This window comes from Zonotrichia leucophrys, chromosome 4 (assembly GCF_028769735.1).
Source record: "Zonotrichia leucophrys gambelii isolate GWCS_2022_RI chromosome 4, RI_Zleu_2.0, whole genome shotgun sequence".
Classification (NCBI taxonomy): domain Eukaryota; kingdom Metazoa; phylum Chordata; class Aves; order Passeriformes; family Passerellidae; genus Zonotrichia; species Zonotrichia leucophrys.
Genome location: NC_088173.1, coordinates 30,788,289 through 30,804,484, shown reverse-complemented (window position 1 = coordinate 30,804,484; position 16,196 = coordinate 30,788,289). Strand labels below are relative to the sequence as shown.

General features: G+C 42.7%; 1 long non-coding RNA gene across 1 annotated transcript; it reads left to right on the top strand.

The window, feature by feature from the left end:
- Nucleotides 1-3,265: 3,265 nt before the first annotated feature.
- On the top strand, nt 3,266-7,707 carry LOC135447536 (uncharacterized). Its single transcript, XR_010440188.1, has 3 exons — nt 3,266-3,319; nt 3,688-3,809; nt 7,305-7,707. It is a non-coding gene; the product is annotated as an uncharacterized LOC135447536 (long non-coding RNA).
- The last annotated feature ends 8,489 nt before the right edge of the window (nt 7,708-16,196 follow it).

Here is a 16,196-nt window from a genome sequence, read left to right as displayed (position 1 = left end):
TGCAGTGCTGCCACAGGACACGGCCTTGGGGGCTGCACTGTGCTGGGGCCGGCAGTGCCCAGATGGGGCAGGCTCGGCTTGCTGCTCCTCTAGGCTGCCAGTGAGCAGTTCATGGTGTGGACAGGGAACGGGAGTGGTGCCTCAGGCTGCAAGGGGCATGTAAGAGTATGGCACAGGGATGGCAGGCGCTGGGTACCTGAGTGCCTCTCTGCCTCTGCTGAGTTAATGATTTCAAACTGGATCAACAGAGGAGGCCCTGCCCTTTGTACCACCAGCTAGTGCTGCCCCCCACCCTCAGGAAGCTGTTCCTGGGACAAGCTGCCTTATCTGGAGAACCCAAGTGGGTTGGCAACCTGAGAAATCATTTTCCCTAACACCGGCAGTCAGGTCATCCTTATCTTTGACTAGCTCCTTGCAGCCTGGCAGAAAACCTGCTATTTTTTTTCCCAGTAGAAAACCAGGATAAAAGCTGCTAGGCTGAAAACATGCTAGGAACCTGCTTTGTGCCAAGTTGTTTTTTAACAGAACCAGGTAGCCAAGCACAAGTGCATGACTCTGCAGTACCTTGCAGGCCAGCAGGAGATCCTGCCCCCAAAAGGTGACTTGGCTGGTGTGAGGGATGGCTTCGCTTCCTCATGGCCTGTATGGGGAGAGAGCAAGCTCATCTCTTAATTCAGCTGCCGTATTCAGGCTTTGCTAATGCTCTGAAGGAGCTGAAATGCTAAGTTCCTGATTTCGGTTTGGTGGTTGTCTTTTGTTTGTTTGTAAAGCTTAGCCATGCTTACATAAATTGCTTTACCACAGTTCTTGTATACAAGTGTATATATGTATAATACAAGCTACATGTAGGAAAGGTAGATCTAAAAGGAGAGATCCTTCCCTTGCCCAGGTTGTATTGTTAACCTTAGGAAATTGAACTCTCTGCATGTGCCCCTTGGCTGGGAGCACCAGACCTGCAGAGTGCGCCCTGCCTCAGGCCAGGCGGCTGCAGCTGTCCCTTGCCCCAGGGCTGAGCAAAGGAGCCCCCTTGGTCTCAGCCCTGTAGAGGTCAGAGTGCTCAAGCTGCTGTCATGGACAGCACAGGCTGTGCTGCAGCTGAGGGACAGACGAGGTTTATTGCTGGGTTCATTTCCATCAAAAACAGCCAAAGCAGAGTTATGGCAAAACGTTGGAAGGGTAGTGATGGTCCCTTGGTGGGGATGCAGGGACAGGGATGGTGACAGTGCCCTGAGTCATTGCAGAGTGCAGCTGTCAGCTCATATATGAATGCCACTCAGCAACTTAACTCTTCAGGTGAGACCTCTTTGGATAATTTTAATAAAAATTGGACTGTGAGTAGGTGCTTAGTCTCTGGGAACTCAATGTCAACCTCAGTTTTAGCACAGTAGGAGGAAAAATGGACAGTACCTCACTTCTGCTCTCATCCCTTCCCATCTTCTCTGCCCTCAAATTCAAAAGAAAAAATTAAAATCCCCATGAAGTTACCAATAGTCTTTAAGTTCATTTTTAGGTGAATAGCTTCCCTGCTCCCCATGGCAAAACTAGAGATATGTTTGTGGTGGTTTTTTTACACAAATCTGCTCTTTCTCTATTTTAATTCTAGCATCCTGAATTCTTTGTCACAGAATTTTCATTCAAAGGTTTCTATGCCTTTTTTCAAGCATTAGCCAGCAAACCCTGGAAATGCTCTGACAATTCAGGCAAGAATTGCCCCTATTTTACAAAACAGTCTGTGGAGACAGGCAATCTAATTGAAGTTAAACTAAGAGCTTAGTAACTTACAGAACAGATCCTGAGTGACTCCTATTTGCCACTTCTGATTTAAAAAACAACCACCAAACCCTGTCTTTTCTAAGCAGTGCTGGTCCCTACAAAGTGTGTGCATTCCTGGGCTGCTCCTCCCAGCACCACTCCAGGGGCTGGGGGTCTCCTGTTGGTTCCCTGACACAACCCTTAGCCCCAGGCAATCTTTCTTTTCCCAGCATGAACTTGCAGGGTCTGTTTCCTTCCCTGGCAAGGGCTGAATTCCAGTGAAATGCTCCTGGGCTGGCTGGAGCTCAGCAAACCTCTATCTAGGGGTTGTACCTTGCTCTGCAGTCCATGGGTGTGACCCAGCTCCTGCCTGGGCGCTGAGGGCACAAGGTGACCTCATTTGGAAATGGACACCTCTCTCTGCAGCCAGCTCTCTTCAGGAAAACTCCCCTGTTTTATCCTTGGGTCTCTCCAACCTGATGATCTTCTGCCTTTTCTATGGTCTTTAGTGTGTCTCTCACTGCTATTACTGCAGTGATGTGGCACTAAAGAGATCACCAAAACTCAGATCACTGCTTAAGAAGAAGAACAACAGAAAAAAGGAAATGTTTTCGAAGTAATCTGGTTTTCACCTCCAATATCTCCCAGTGGATGAAAACAATGGGAGAAAAATTTCTGGTCAGTCTCAACACTTGGTTTCAACTTTGAGCCTATCATGTAGTGGCAGTTCTGCAGTCTCTTATAAAGAAAGAAGATTTTTAAACTACCACTGTCTTCCAACTCCCCTAGAATTTTTTTTGCCTGATTTTGATATTATAGACCCTAAAATGGTCTTTGGATACCTTGATTAATTTTCCTCTAAAGGAAAAAAATATAACAACAGGAAAAAAATATAACAACAAACCAAAAAAAGCAGAAGAGCAGGCTGGAAAGGCAAGGGGCCACTTCAGCAGGGAGGAGAGAAAGCCTGGTGTCACCATGGTATTTTCTGAAAAATCCTCTTTGCTCACGATTTTCTCCTGGGAAGCTGAGAGGCCTCAGAAAAGAATGAAAACAACAATTATCTAATTGCTTGGGAATGTGGTCTGGAGATCATTTACCTACAGGTGCATCTTTGATTGGTTCCATGTGAATTGTTTTTAATTAATGACCAACACCATCAGCTGTGTCAGACTCTGAGGAGTCAGTCACGAACTTTCATTATCATTCTCGTGAAGCCTTCTGATGTATCCCCTCTATTTCTATAGCATAGTTTTAGTATAGCATAATATGTACTATAATGTACTATAATATAGCATAATATAGCATAATATAGCATAATATAATATAATATAATATAATATAATATAATATAATATAATATAATATAATATAATATAATATAATAATCAGCCTTCTGAGAACATGGAGTCAAATTTTCATTTCTCACCTTGTCCTGAGGACCCTCACAACACCTCAACCTGGGGGTTTGTCCAGGTATTTTTTTTTTTAACTGAAAACTCTGAATTTACAGAAAAATACACGTGGAAATGTGGTTGACTCTTCCCACTGCATCTTGCTTTCTCCAGTAAGTACCACTCTGTTGTGCCCTGCAAACCCTCTGTAGTTCATTAGATATCCACCCAAATGTGTTGCAGATGTGCTTAACTCAGTGTTACATGGTGTGCCAGGGGAAAAGGCACTTAAAATGGCGATGACAAGGACAGTATTTGTAGTTGAGGTGTCGCCAGAGCTGTCTGGCATCCTGAGGCGGGATTCCCCGGTGTTCCAGGCCGAGGGAGCTGTGCGAGCCCGCAGGCATCACTAGATGGTGCCGCAGTCCGCGGCAGCTCCGGGCTCGGGCGGTGCTCTGGGCACCTCGGCTAAGAAGCCCCGCTTGCTTTTCCGGAGATGAGAACAAGAATCAACTGCATTTTCCACAATTTTCCTACTTAGGGAATCGCTTCTAGGCAAAACTCGGGCCAGAAATATGATCACGTTTTCAAGCAGCTGCAAAATTTTACACATGAAGCGAACGAGCAGTTCTCGGGAAAGGAATGACAGCTGCAGCAGAACAGGTAAATGACAAGTTTATGTGACACCAAACCCTTCGAACCCTCTCTGTTACCCCACTGTGAGGAGTCACAACGGGGTGCAGAGCACTGATGGTGCTGGTTTCTGTGTGACCCCAGATACTCTGGAGAGGAAATGCATCTGGAACCAAAAACAAACACTTTCTCTGAACAGCATTCTTCCCAGAACATCCAGGAAAACAGAGGCTGTCAAAGCTGTGAGCCAAATGACAACTCAGTTGGTTCTTACCCACTGGGTTTACTTCCACCTGATGAGAATTTGGTTGACATAAAAAAAAAAAAAAAAAAAGAAAAAAAAGAAAAAAAATCGTACTCAGGAAGAGCTAGAATAAAAAGTCCAGAAAGTCTGGACTATTTTTTTCTTCCTCCCCCCCTTCCTCCTCCTAAGGAATATTTCAACCTTTGAGCACTTGTCTATGACCTGAAGTAAGATTTGAAAATGTCGAAAACTGTTGAAATAACATAACATCATTGCAATTTCTCCCCCTGTGGACTTGAAATAATTACTGCAAAAAATACAATTTGCCTTTTTGTTGAAGTTGTTTTCCATTAGGGAACCCTCTGATGGATAATTTCCAGCTGGCTCTTGAGGTTAGATTTGTATGCCCTGCTTTCCTTTATCTCTTCCCTTCTGGCCTTTGCTCTCTCCCCTGTGCCTAGTCATTAATGCATTATTATGCTGCGGATCATGAGCTTGCATTTGCATTGTAGTTTTTATAGCCTTCAAAACCACAATGTGTATTTATTTCAGAAAGTGAACAGATAAAAGCCTTGGTCAATAAGTAATTTCTTTACTCCATTGTGTACTTACCCCCACATTTGTAACAGCAAGACAAAGGAAGAAGTTTTTCAGGAGTCTGCTGGGGCTGGCCAAATGTTTTCACTGGAACACTTTCACAGACACAATGTTCTTCAGTTATTCTAAACCCCCACAACCTTAGCACAAACAGAATTTGGACTTCTAGTGAACATCCAGCAATATGCTTTCATATTTTAAATAATTTTTTGGTTGAGCATTTTTGGAAATAAAAACAGTTTTAACAATTATTTTACAGATTAGTTGACTTAATCTTCTATTGCTTACCAGCTATCATCAAAACTGATAAGCATATAAATCTCTTGGCTAAGTTTTTAACAAAGTGCAGTTCAAAATGAGAGAAAGGCAAACAGTGACCATGTTGAGGATTCTTGGGTAGCTCACTGAGCCAGCCAATTCCAAAATTTGAAGGTCATCAAGTACCAGTATTACACGAACACTTTAACCATCTGAACTATGTGGCTTAATATTTCATACAGATTAAACTCCAACAGATATTCCCCTTAGTAGAGGATCTGCCAATAGCAATAATTCCAGTAGGAATTTCAATTGTGTTTGTCCTACTTAGTCATAATGGAAATGAGTGAGTGGGAAAAAAAACCAAGAAGAAAGGCAGAAGAAGCTCTCGAAATGCTGCACACATTCCAGGCTTTCTCTGTGTGGGTTAATTTCCCAGACTCTGGAATGGGATGACACTGCTTTGGTCAGCTTAGGTCAGAGATCTGTTCCCAGAAGGTAGGGCCAAAGGTCACTAAAAGCAATTTCTGAACAGCTGCTGGATGAAAAAAAATAAAAGGAAAACAGGCCTTCCATGAACAGGATGCCCCTGTCTCCCTCCACTCTGGATAAAATTTTATTTACATACATACGTGCCAGCCGTGGCAACGTCAGTGCCTTGACACGTATGAAGTGTGCTCTGTTCACAGGAACATTCTCAAGCCACAGTGCAAATTAACCCATCTCAAAGGCAAAGCTGAAAGGGGCTGGATGCTCCAATCAGCAGCTGTACAGGAGAAACAAAGCATTTTGGATTCCCATGCCCATACTCTCCTCCTCCTGAGATACGAAAGTATCCTTTGGAGAGTAAAAAGGGAGGTGAAGTACCTGAGAAATCATTTTTGGGTCAGAAAGAAGATATGGTGCTAACACTCATTTTACCCTAAGGAACAAAACAAAGAGTGGTAATTTTTTCAAGTCTCAGTCCTTTAGAATGCAGGCAGAAACTGCTCGCAGATAAAAACCAGCTTCTTGATTGAGATGTTTCATTAACTGTATGAAATGGGACAAGGAAGAAACACTTGGGAAACCAGTGAATTCAAAGAGATTATTTGAAGGTTATGTGGTAAAATGCTTAGTTTCTTCAACTAATTAGGGCTGCTGGGGAATGTGCAGTTTCTAGGTCACACTAAGTGTAAGAAGCTTCCTTCTTTAGCCAATTGAAAAATAAAGCTTGGCTGAACTGTGTTTGCAAGGTAGTTTTTTTCCCCCTTGGTTATCTCTCTTCATTTATTCATGCCGTATACTCAGCAACCAAATAACGTGGAGGGGGCAACCAAAACCACACCAGTTAATTAAAACCTACAGTTCATATTTGTGTCCCATCTGGAAGATCCCCCAAGTAGTTTTGAACTGTAAAACTTCATATATGGTGCTTAAAATGTTCTTCTTCAGCTGCACCTGATGATGGTGGTGGTTGTTGCTGCTCTGCAAATATGAACAAAAAGTGGAGATGGCCCAGTCCTGTTTATCTTGAGAAGTTTATTGTCTTGGTAGAGGATGTTACTCAATATTTCTCAATGGGAAGGTTTTGTTAATGTTTCTTTTCTCCTGCTGCAGTGATACAGTTGATGGTTTCAGTCTCAGGACAGACTCTGTAATCTCAGCAGATCTTGCCATCCTCATCTCACACAACCATCTAGTGCCTCTCTGAGCAACAAATAATCTTCTTTTGAGCTGCTGTCAAGGCTGGCTCAACCATTCACACCTCTCTGCTCCACTGAGTTCCCCTTTACTTATGTATCAGCACCAATTTCTGGTTTTTGCAGGCATGGGGAATAGCCTGCAGACAGAGAAAAGCCTGAGACAAAAACAGTGAGAAAATCCATTCCTTTGTATAAAATGAGGAAACAGTATTTCAGTTGGTTTAAGGTTTTTTAAAGTCTATGAAAAATATCACTATTCTTACCTTTGTTCCTTAATCAGGAAATGAGCAGATTTTTTTTCTGACAGTGGAGTCTTTATCATCAACTGCTTCTGCAGCTTGGCTATTAATTTCTTTTTCTTGAGGAAGTTCAAAGTAAAGCTGGCATTTTCACCTTCTGTTTGTGTTTCATGCTGGATTTTAATAAGCAAATGAAAAGAAATTGCTATTTCATAATGAAATGGAAATGTAGATTCAGCTTGTAAGCAGGCTTTTTTGCATTACCTAAAAACTTTACTGAAGAGTCAAAAATATTACGTCATATTAGGTAAAACAAAGGTCTTTGGGCTTTCAACCATGTTTCAGACTACTTTAGTGGAATCAACTCTCTGAGCCCCTGATTTCAGTCTCATTCATTAAATTATTGACACCATTTATAATTCCAAGCCTTTTATTTAAAATCGAGGCTTTCTACTTCTCCCAAGTTCACGATGCTCATTTTCTGCAACATCTGATTTTGCAGGAGCAGTGCCCCTACCTCAAATACGTCAGCAACGAAGGGTCTATTTACTGTCTATTCCTCCAGTTTCTGCAGCGCTGCCTCCTGTGGCCTGGTGGCAGGAGAGGAAAGTCTCCTTAGGAGCAGCCTGGGATGTGAGACAGGTTTCCACACTGTCCTCACACACTCTTCCAGAACCCAACCTCTCTTTTTCTCTGTGCTGTGTCTTGAGGCACCAGTGCAAGACAAGGCCTGTGCTTACAAGGGCTGCCCACATTCAGGACCCCTGAGAGCCAACTAACTGGTCAGTGCCACGGAGATCTGGCCAAGATTTAGCTCTGGATTTCTCTCCAGGAAAAAACTACACATTGGAAGAAAGGGACAGCCCCCACTGTTCTCCAGCCTTTTTCTTTTGTGCCGCAATGCATGAAAGACAGTTATTCCTTTCAGACCTTTTCCTTTTTCTAATAAAAAGCCTCATTTCCAAGAAGACTGGAGTGCAAATTACCTTCTCTATTCAATTACAAAATCCGATCGCTGCCTTTTCTTTTTTCACCACTAATAAAAGCTATTGAAGTAAAGCACCCATCTCTCGCTATGGAAAAACAGGCAGTAAGTCACCTTGAGATTAAAATATATACTGCTACACAATTTTCTGGGGAATATAGAGCAGTAATTGCTTAAGACAATGACAACTGAGACTAGAGGGAGCAGTGTATTTTTGTGGAACATTTCCAGGGACAATGAGGGAAATCCTTCACTGATTTAAAGTTCCACAAAGTTGCTGCTCTGGCTGATGTAAATTATCGCGTCTTCATTGAGGTCAGTGTCTCAGCTCCTCCAGCTCTCACAACTTGGGATGTTTCCCTAAATATGAGCTATGATCCACTCAGTTTAGATGAGCATGACAAGGCAGGTGCATTAGATCAGTAACTGGTGTTCCAGGCTGTCTGCTGGGATGTGCCCTTAGGACAATACAGGAATTTGGCACAGCCTATGCTACCCACTTAACAGGCTGCAAAATAGCCAAACAAAGATGTGCCACATCTTCAGGTTGTCTTGCTACCTGTCATGGCTGAAGTGGCAAACACCAGCTAATTACACTTACACTTTCTGAAAAAAAATAAAGAGGGGGTTGGGGGGGAGTTTAAGAGCAGCAGGGACTTGAATTAACAAAAGCTTTTCTACTCTTTATGGTTTTGCTGCTGTTCTGTTGTGATCAAAGAATTGGTGAAGCAAAAGCTGGTCCCAGTGCCGTGCTACTAAAGTTTGAAGAAAAAACCCTAAGACCTTGCCTCTACAGGTACAAACTAGAGATTCATGATAATACAAAGCAGAAGCCAAGAATAGGTTAGGGGTAAAGTGTTACAATCAGATAATATCTGAAAACTCAATAGAGCATCCTTCAAAGGTCAGGTTGTCTTATATTTTATGTATCTATGGAAACACTTCAGGGGCAGGAAAGCTCAAAGTAAAGGTTGAATGTTTAACCTCTACCTTCAAAATGTTCTATAGGCACCTTACAAAAGCAGACAGAAAATACACACTGGTATTTCTCATGTCATATATGAAGGGAATTTTTTGTTGGTTTTTGATCCATATTCACACATTTTTTGTAGGTGTCTTTAAATATGAGATGCTGCTCTGTTTTGGCAACGTGTGTTCTTCATTGTACTTTTATGTGCATGGAACTGTTAGCTTTCAGACCTTACAGATCAGAAATGGGAATGGCTTTGATAATTCTAGCAGTGTTAGCATGAGCAAAAATTAAAAAAGTTTAGCTTGAAGTCTGAGATCAGCCCCCTAGATTCAAATCCAGCCCTCAAACCTTACCATGCATTAACCTTGTCACATAATGAATGCCAGAAGAGTGAGAACAATTTTACTTTTCATTCTTCACAATAAATTCAGGCTCCCCAGGGAAGAATGACAAAGCTCCAAAAGTGCTTGGACAATGCTCTCAGGGCCATGGTGTGATTCTTGGGGCTCCTGTGCAAGACCAGGAGTTAGGCTCAATGATCCTTGTGCATCCCTTGCAACTCAGCATGTTCCACAATTCATGACAAGCTTCCCATAGCAGACAAAAACTGAAGAGATCAAGCACGAGATTTAAGGCAGGAATCCATGATGAATTTCAGTGCAGAAACACATGTAGTCAGAGAGAAACCATGAAAATATTTATGAATATTTAAGCTTACATTTGTTTCCTTGGACTCTGGAGGAAATGGTGGGACGTTGCGAGACAAAAGAGAATTTTTTTCCATGACAGAGGAGGCAGCACCAAAAGAGATAATTCTGATGGGGACTCTGCCTCAGCTTCTTTTAATATCTGCCCAGCATGATGGTAGAAACCAGTGTCCTGGTTCTGAACACTGGCCCTGACCACCTCTGTAAGTTCAAGATCCATTTGCAGGCCTTCATTTTTTGTTTTTCTGGTTTTAGGCTATTGTGTAGAGTGAAAGGTAGCTTAGGCCAGTCTGGGCTGCCACACACTGCCCCCATGTCGTGGGCCCTCATTCTGAGAGGGCCAGCTGCTCACCCAATGTCTTCCCAAAGTCACATCCACACTCCATTGGCATTAAGCCTTAAAGCAGGGTTGGTGACCCCACCTGATCTGTGCTGTGTGCCCACCCTTTGGACACAGCTGTCTGACACAGTGCACCTTTTCTTGGGGGGTTTTAGCTGCCAGGATGACTAGCGCAGGTGGAAACATTCGTGCAGGTTATCGTGACCCTGTGAAGGGGTCTGTTGTAAACTATGGCCAGGTTTCTGCTGCTCTTGGGAATGAAAACATCACCCTCTCCTTACCCTTCTCCCGTTCAGCTTCCCTTTTCAGGTGTGTGTTCCCAGCCCAGGCAGGAGAGGGCTGTTTTCATTTTGTGTGCAAGGCAGAAATGGCTACAGTGAAAAATACTGGTTCTGGAGAAGAAAACACACACTCTCCTCTACATCTCCATTGCATTCTCAGCCCTGCAAAACTGGGAGTTGGAGTCAATCATATTTGCAATGCATTTCCTCTTTTTTCTTTCAACAAAAGAGTTTGCAATCTGTATCACAAAGCAGCTTATTTTGTACTGAAGCTAGAACAGGTTAATTTGTTAATGAGTCTTTCTCCCTACACTTATTGGTACATAGTGGGATATACCCCATTCTGATTTCATTCTGACTGTGAAGGTGAAATTGAAATAAGGGTGGTCAGTCTCTCTTCTGCTGGGAGAGTACATTCATTCCTAAACAAGCAAACATTGTAGTTGTTTTAAAAGTATATCCTGAGATTTTTAGAGATTGTCTGCTACACCAGTGATTTGAGGAGCAAGTGGACCAGTGCTGATGTTAGCATGTCAAGGCGGCTGCCCCATTTTTGCAGTGAAAACTATTTAAAGTTCTGTGTTTAATGGCGTGAGACTCCATAGAGCCCAAATTGAATCCTGTTATTCCAGATGTGCATTGTCTCTATAGGAATGCAATTTCACAGTCATCAAACATTTTAAGTTCATCAAGTGCTAATTATAGCAGAGAGCATGACAGCAGAATCTTCAAAGCCCTGTGGACAGAAAAGCCTATTGATCATGCAATTGATTTTTATCACTTGGTATTGAGCGGCAGGGCTGCCTGCTGCTGTATAATCTGTTTTAAATTTTTTCTTTTTTTTTTTTTAATTTTCTTTTTTCTTCTTCTACTAGACTAATGAAATAGTCTAGCTTGCCCTGATGCAAGGCATGGTTTGTGTGGCCTATCACCTGGGGTATTGTACTGCATTACTGCAGCTCTCCAAAATTCCTGTGTTATTTTCTCTTTTAAAGGATGTGCTGCTTTTTCTAGACCTTTCCCTTGGAGCTGTATGTCCAGTGATGATGTCTCTGAGACTGAAATGAGCCAACCTCTAGCTTCTGGTGGGCTGATGTCACTCACTTCAGCTCCATCAGCTTGGTGGGCTTCTGGTGTGAGAGGGGAAAGAGAATTTGGCAGTGTGCTGAGACATAGTCACTCACTGCAGTTTTGGTGTTGCTTGTGGGATTTACTGCATGTGATCTGAGTATTGACTCTCCAGGAGCATTGATCAATCACAGGATCAAGCTACTTTTTCAATAGAATATAAGCTGAGAAATGGTGTTTGCTCTACTGACTGCCACAGAGCTGTCAGCTTTCTGCCAAGCTCCTGGGGGACAGGCAAAAGTGAACAAGGGGTCCTGCCACTCCTGTAAGCTGCTTCCTCTTGTGACTTGCTGTGGCTGATCTCTCCCTTCTCACACTCTTTTCCCCACCCTGTCTCTGTTAGCTGCTGCTTGCAATGGAAAGATAAGCACAGATACCTGCAAACCTGCCAGCTGAGGAGTTGCATGCTCACTGTGAGTTTTGCTGTTAATGAGCCACGCAGAGCAGGTAACAGGCAGCCTCAGAGGATTCACCAGGGGCTGGTGCCAGATACCTGTTGAAACAATTGGAAAGATTTCCACTGACTTCAGGGAGCCCTGGTTCCGTTCCTAATTGCACCCCCTGTGTTCCTCAGGGATTTGAATGCAGGAAGCTGTGCGTGCTGTGCTTGTGTACCCGCAGCTCCCTAATGCCCTTTCTGTGCCAGGCCTCTGGAGAAACAGGCTGGACGCCAGCAGCACTTTGGTCTTCTGGGTACATTAGTCACGGACCTCCGGGCCTCAGTTTCCCCATGGGAAAAGATGTAGATAATGACAAACGCTTCTTGGAAAAAAAATGCCTGAGAACTTCTCATTTGTAGTATGGAGGAGCTGGTTGTTTCCATGGTCAGTCTGAGTGACTGCACAGTGGGATGAGCCAGACCCAAATGGGTAGGTCTGCTTTCAGGGCAGCCACACCGATGAACCTCTGAGAGCCCACCTCTTGTGGCAGCAAGGATCAGACCTCTGTTGGGTCAGAAGGGGTTAAGTTTAGCTAAACTGCCTCTTTGGTGTGAACGGCCTGTATTTAGGATGAGATCCCAAGATCTCATCCTAAATAGATGATTGCTGCCAAGATTGACCAAGTATGGCCACATTGAAATCAAGTGCCAAAAATCAGCTGCACTAGGGAGCAATGTAGAGTAGTACTGCAGACCTTTCTGGTAAAGAACATCCTGAATGCACAGTCACTCTTTGGTTTAAAGGATGTTTCTGCTAGCTCCTTCTGACGGTTGTTTTCTTTAAGGATTCAGGAGAAAGAAAGAGAAGAAGAAGGGGCATTTAGGATGCAAGGAGACAAAGCCATGTTAAGTCTCATTTACAGAGATGAATTGGGAACAGGTGCTTCACATAACTGAGGGCCACCATTCTGTGAGAGAGCCCTTGAGAGTCGAGAGAAAGGAATTGCAAAAAGCAACAGTACATTCAGAAAGATAACTATAATCAAACCCTTTCTATATCTATTAAGGGGAAAAGACAACAACCACAAATGCAATGGAGACATTAAAATTGACTTTGTAAAAAGCCATTTTTAATATATTTCTTTGTTTCTTTGAAATAATTTCAAACCCGAAGGCAGGAATAATTGAAGCATTTACAGAATATATCAATAATACCTCATTATCCAGCTTTGCTTCAATCCACTGATTTCAATTTTCTTTTGAACAAGCTGCATTTATCAGAGGACTTAGCATATGAATGGGGAGGGGGAGAAATGTAAAATGTGTGCTCTAGATTTACATGTCTTAGGATGCCAAATAGCCATCAAAACTAATTGTTTCTAAAATGCTTTATAAACCTTATCTCATGTGTTGACCCTAATCAGTGCAATTAATTTCATAATGAATTCTTTCTACACACACCCAATCTTATTATTATCCTTAGTCTAAATTAATAACATCATGATAATAATTAGTAGATATGAAATTGTCTCTTCACTGCTTCTCATAGCATGTGGGCTTGATAGAAAAGAGCAACGAGGATGACAATTAGAGTAAAACGTCAGCTGTATTGATTGTGGAGCACCTTAACCCTAGCATCTGCAAAATAGGCTTTATTTAAATCTGAATGTCTTTTTATACTCTCCCTCTCTTCCTCCATCTATTTTATTTCAACGTTTTCCTTTCTGCAAGAGGCAACATCTCCTCCTCAAAGCTCACGACAAAAGCATTAAAGTAGAATTTTAGAGCCTGATTCTCAGTGTGCTGATGCCAGATTTTGTAGCAAATGAGCAATGGGAGATTTAGGAGCGTGTCAGCGCCTGGAGAACCATTGGTATCCTTCTTGAGGTTTCAGTCTTCCAGAAGCCTCAGGGAAGGTGGACAGCTTTCTGTTTTGGACTGTCATTTTATGGCCTTGTTAAGACAAATGGATTTGAAGAGGGTGTTGCTTTCATAGCTCCAGGTCCAATCCTTGCTCTGCCTCATTACTTAAACCATGGGATGGGAGTGTGAGAGAGGAGTGGAATTGCCTGTGGTTGGAGGGGCGTAAGACAGACACAAAAAACATCTTTAACCCTTAACCTTAATTGCCTTTACTGAATACATTACTGTGTTTCAATCAATTAGTGTGTTTCTGGAATAACTCTCCATTCTCTGAAGGCCAAAATCTCTTTCCATGGGCATGGCTGTAAGATGATGCTCTCTGTCAGTCCACAGCCCTGCCTTTATGCCCAGTGCTGTTACAGCCTTAGAATTTCCACCTTCCTTTATTCAAAGTCACTTTTCCAGCTTCTGCAGTCACAAGAAAACATGGCACACCTGCATTGACAAATTATTGCCTGAAGCCAACAACTTGAAAAGGGACTGAAACAGGACAAGGCAGAAGAAAAATTGCTTCATAATGTTTTATTCATGCACCTGACTGATGATGTATGGGCTACAGCTTTATGATGACTGGAAAAAAAAGAGGGAAATTTGTTGTATCTTTTGGGGTTTTCTTTTTTGTTTGTTTTATGTCCTTTGCTTTCTTTTGTTTATTTATTTATTTTTAAAAATGGTAATGATGGAGACTGTGGTATACGAAGCACAAAAGGAGAGTGCTCTCTGAAACAGAAGGTATTAAGTCACTTGAGTTCTTCAGCGCAAGAAGAAGAGCTCAAACCTTAGCTTCTCATTTTGGAAACTGAAGTTAGAAAAGCACATTCCCTTGATGCCATTTCAAAAAGAGATAGCTAACATTACTCCTGCAAAGGGAGGTATTTTGATGTTTGGCAAAGAAAGCCTGTGACAGAATCACACCGCTGACAGTCGAGATGAAGGCACAGCTATCAGGAAATAAAGTCCCTTGTGTGTGTCTTTTTTTCCCCCTAAATCAGCTGTGAACAGCTTTTAAACAATCTTTGTATTTTTGAAAGTAGCATCTTGAAGAGCTGCCTCTATCACAAAATCTGCAATTCCGTGTGCAGGCTAAAATGTTCAGCAGAAAATGCAGACTTGATATTCAGACTGAGAATGTTTCTTTGTTATTGGCAGTACTAGTGTGAATTCTAGATCACCAAACCAGATTCACAGCGCTGCACACACAGATAGCAGGAAAATTTCAAAGGCTCTCTGCTGCGCTCATGACAAGGGCATATCTGAGATGCAATCATCAATCATGACTTGCCTGATGCACCTTTCATCCAAGAGATGAGAGCCTACCAGCAACAGAGACACAGCATGGATCACAAACTCCAGAGCCTTAGCACTTCTATAGAGCAAGTGGTCACACAGTCCATTTCTGATTCACATATTTTGTCCTGGAAATTTTTTTCAGTCTGCAAAAATGAAAATAAGATCATGGGTAGCCCAAAATTTACCTCAGAAGGTCTTAAAGTACTTCATTTTACAAACACCAAGAGAAATGTTTCCTCAATTCTACTCCTCATGCCAAGAATATTTGGCAAATCCTTCTGAAATTTTGCTTTTGTTTTGGAAGAAGAAACAAAGTTAATTTCCGCAGAGTCCACAAACTCCTCCTTAATCTGTGAACAGCAGATTCCTTGGCATGCTCACCTCTTCCCTGTGGCACAGCAGCCCAGAGTCCAGACCTGCTGGCCATGGCCATACTGGCCCTGTAACAGAAGATGGCAGCAAAACTTACAGTGCTATCTGTGCTTGTAAAGCCAAATTGATTTCAATGCATGCAATATTAAGCCCCCAAATACGTTCCCTCCTGTATTTTTTAATAACTCTGCAGTAATTAGTAATTCTGCACCTGTGATGTTTGTACATCTGAATTAGTTTTTCTTATGCTTTTTTTTCACCTATGGCTTTAGTTCAGAACACAGAGTTCACACAAGTGAAATTAATACAACACACAGGGTTCCTTCTGGTTGCTATTGACTGCTATGTAGCAACCAAAAGCCCTTTAGTTCTAATCAATTTTCCTGTCAGGTGAGGTTTGGACATTTTCCAAGGCACATCTTGTATCCTTCAAACAACAGGGACTGATCTTAGCCTCACTTTAACTCACTTACTGGCAATAACTCCAGCTTTGGCTCTACTACTTGACTTTTGTGTATCCACAGTGATTTAAGCAGCCTGAAGGTCTGGTGCTCTTGGGACATATTATAAAGAACTCGTGTCCTCTTAAGGCACTTAAAATCTCTGAAAATTTAACATAATACTACACTGGTGGTCGCTAAAAACAGTGGGGTCTGCAGAGAAGAGATATTTTGGGGAAATAACCTGTCCATAATCTTGACAACCCCAGATGTTCTGGTGGTGTATTGATGCAGCCCATGGAGACGCAGGGGCTGCACTGAGGTGAGCTGCAAACGGAGCGCAGACTTCCCTCTGAGCCATGGATCAGGCCTGCCCCGGGATGGTCTCAGGGCTCCATAAGGGCCCTCCAGGGACACGGGACCCCTCAGCAGCAGAGCTGCGGTGAAGCAGAGGGGCTGAGGAGCTGTGACTGGAGTGGGATTCTGCCTCAGCTCCACTAGAGAGCAGCTTTGCCACAGCCACAGCTGAGAAAAAGCAGCTCAGGCCTCGAGCGCTGCACCGAGCTCTCTCAGCAA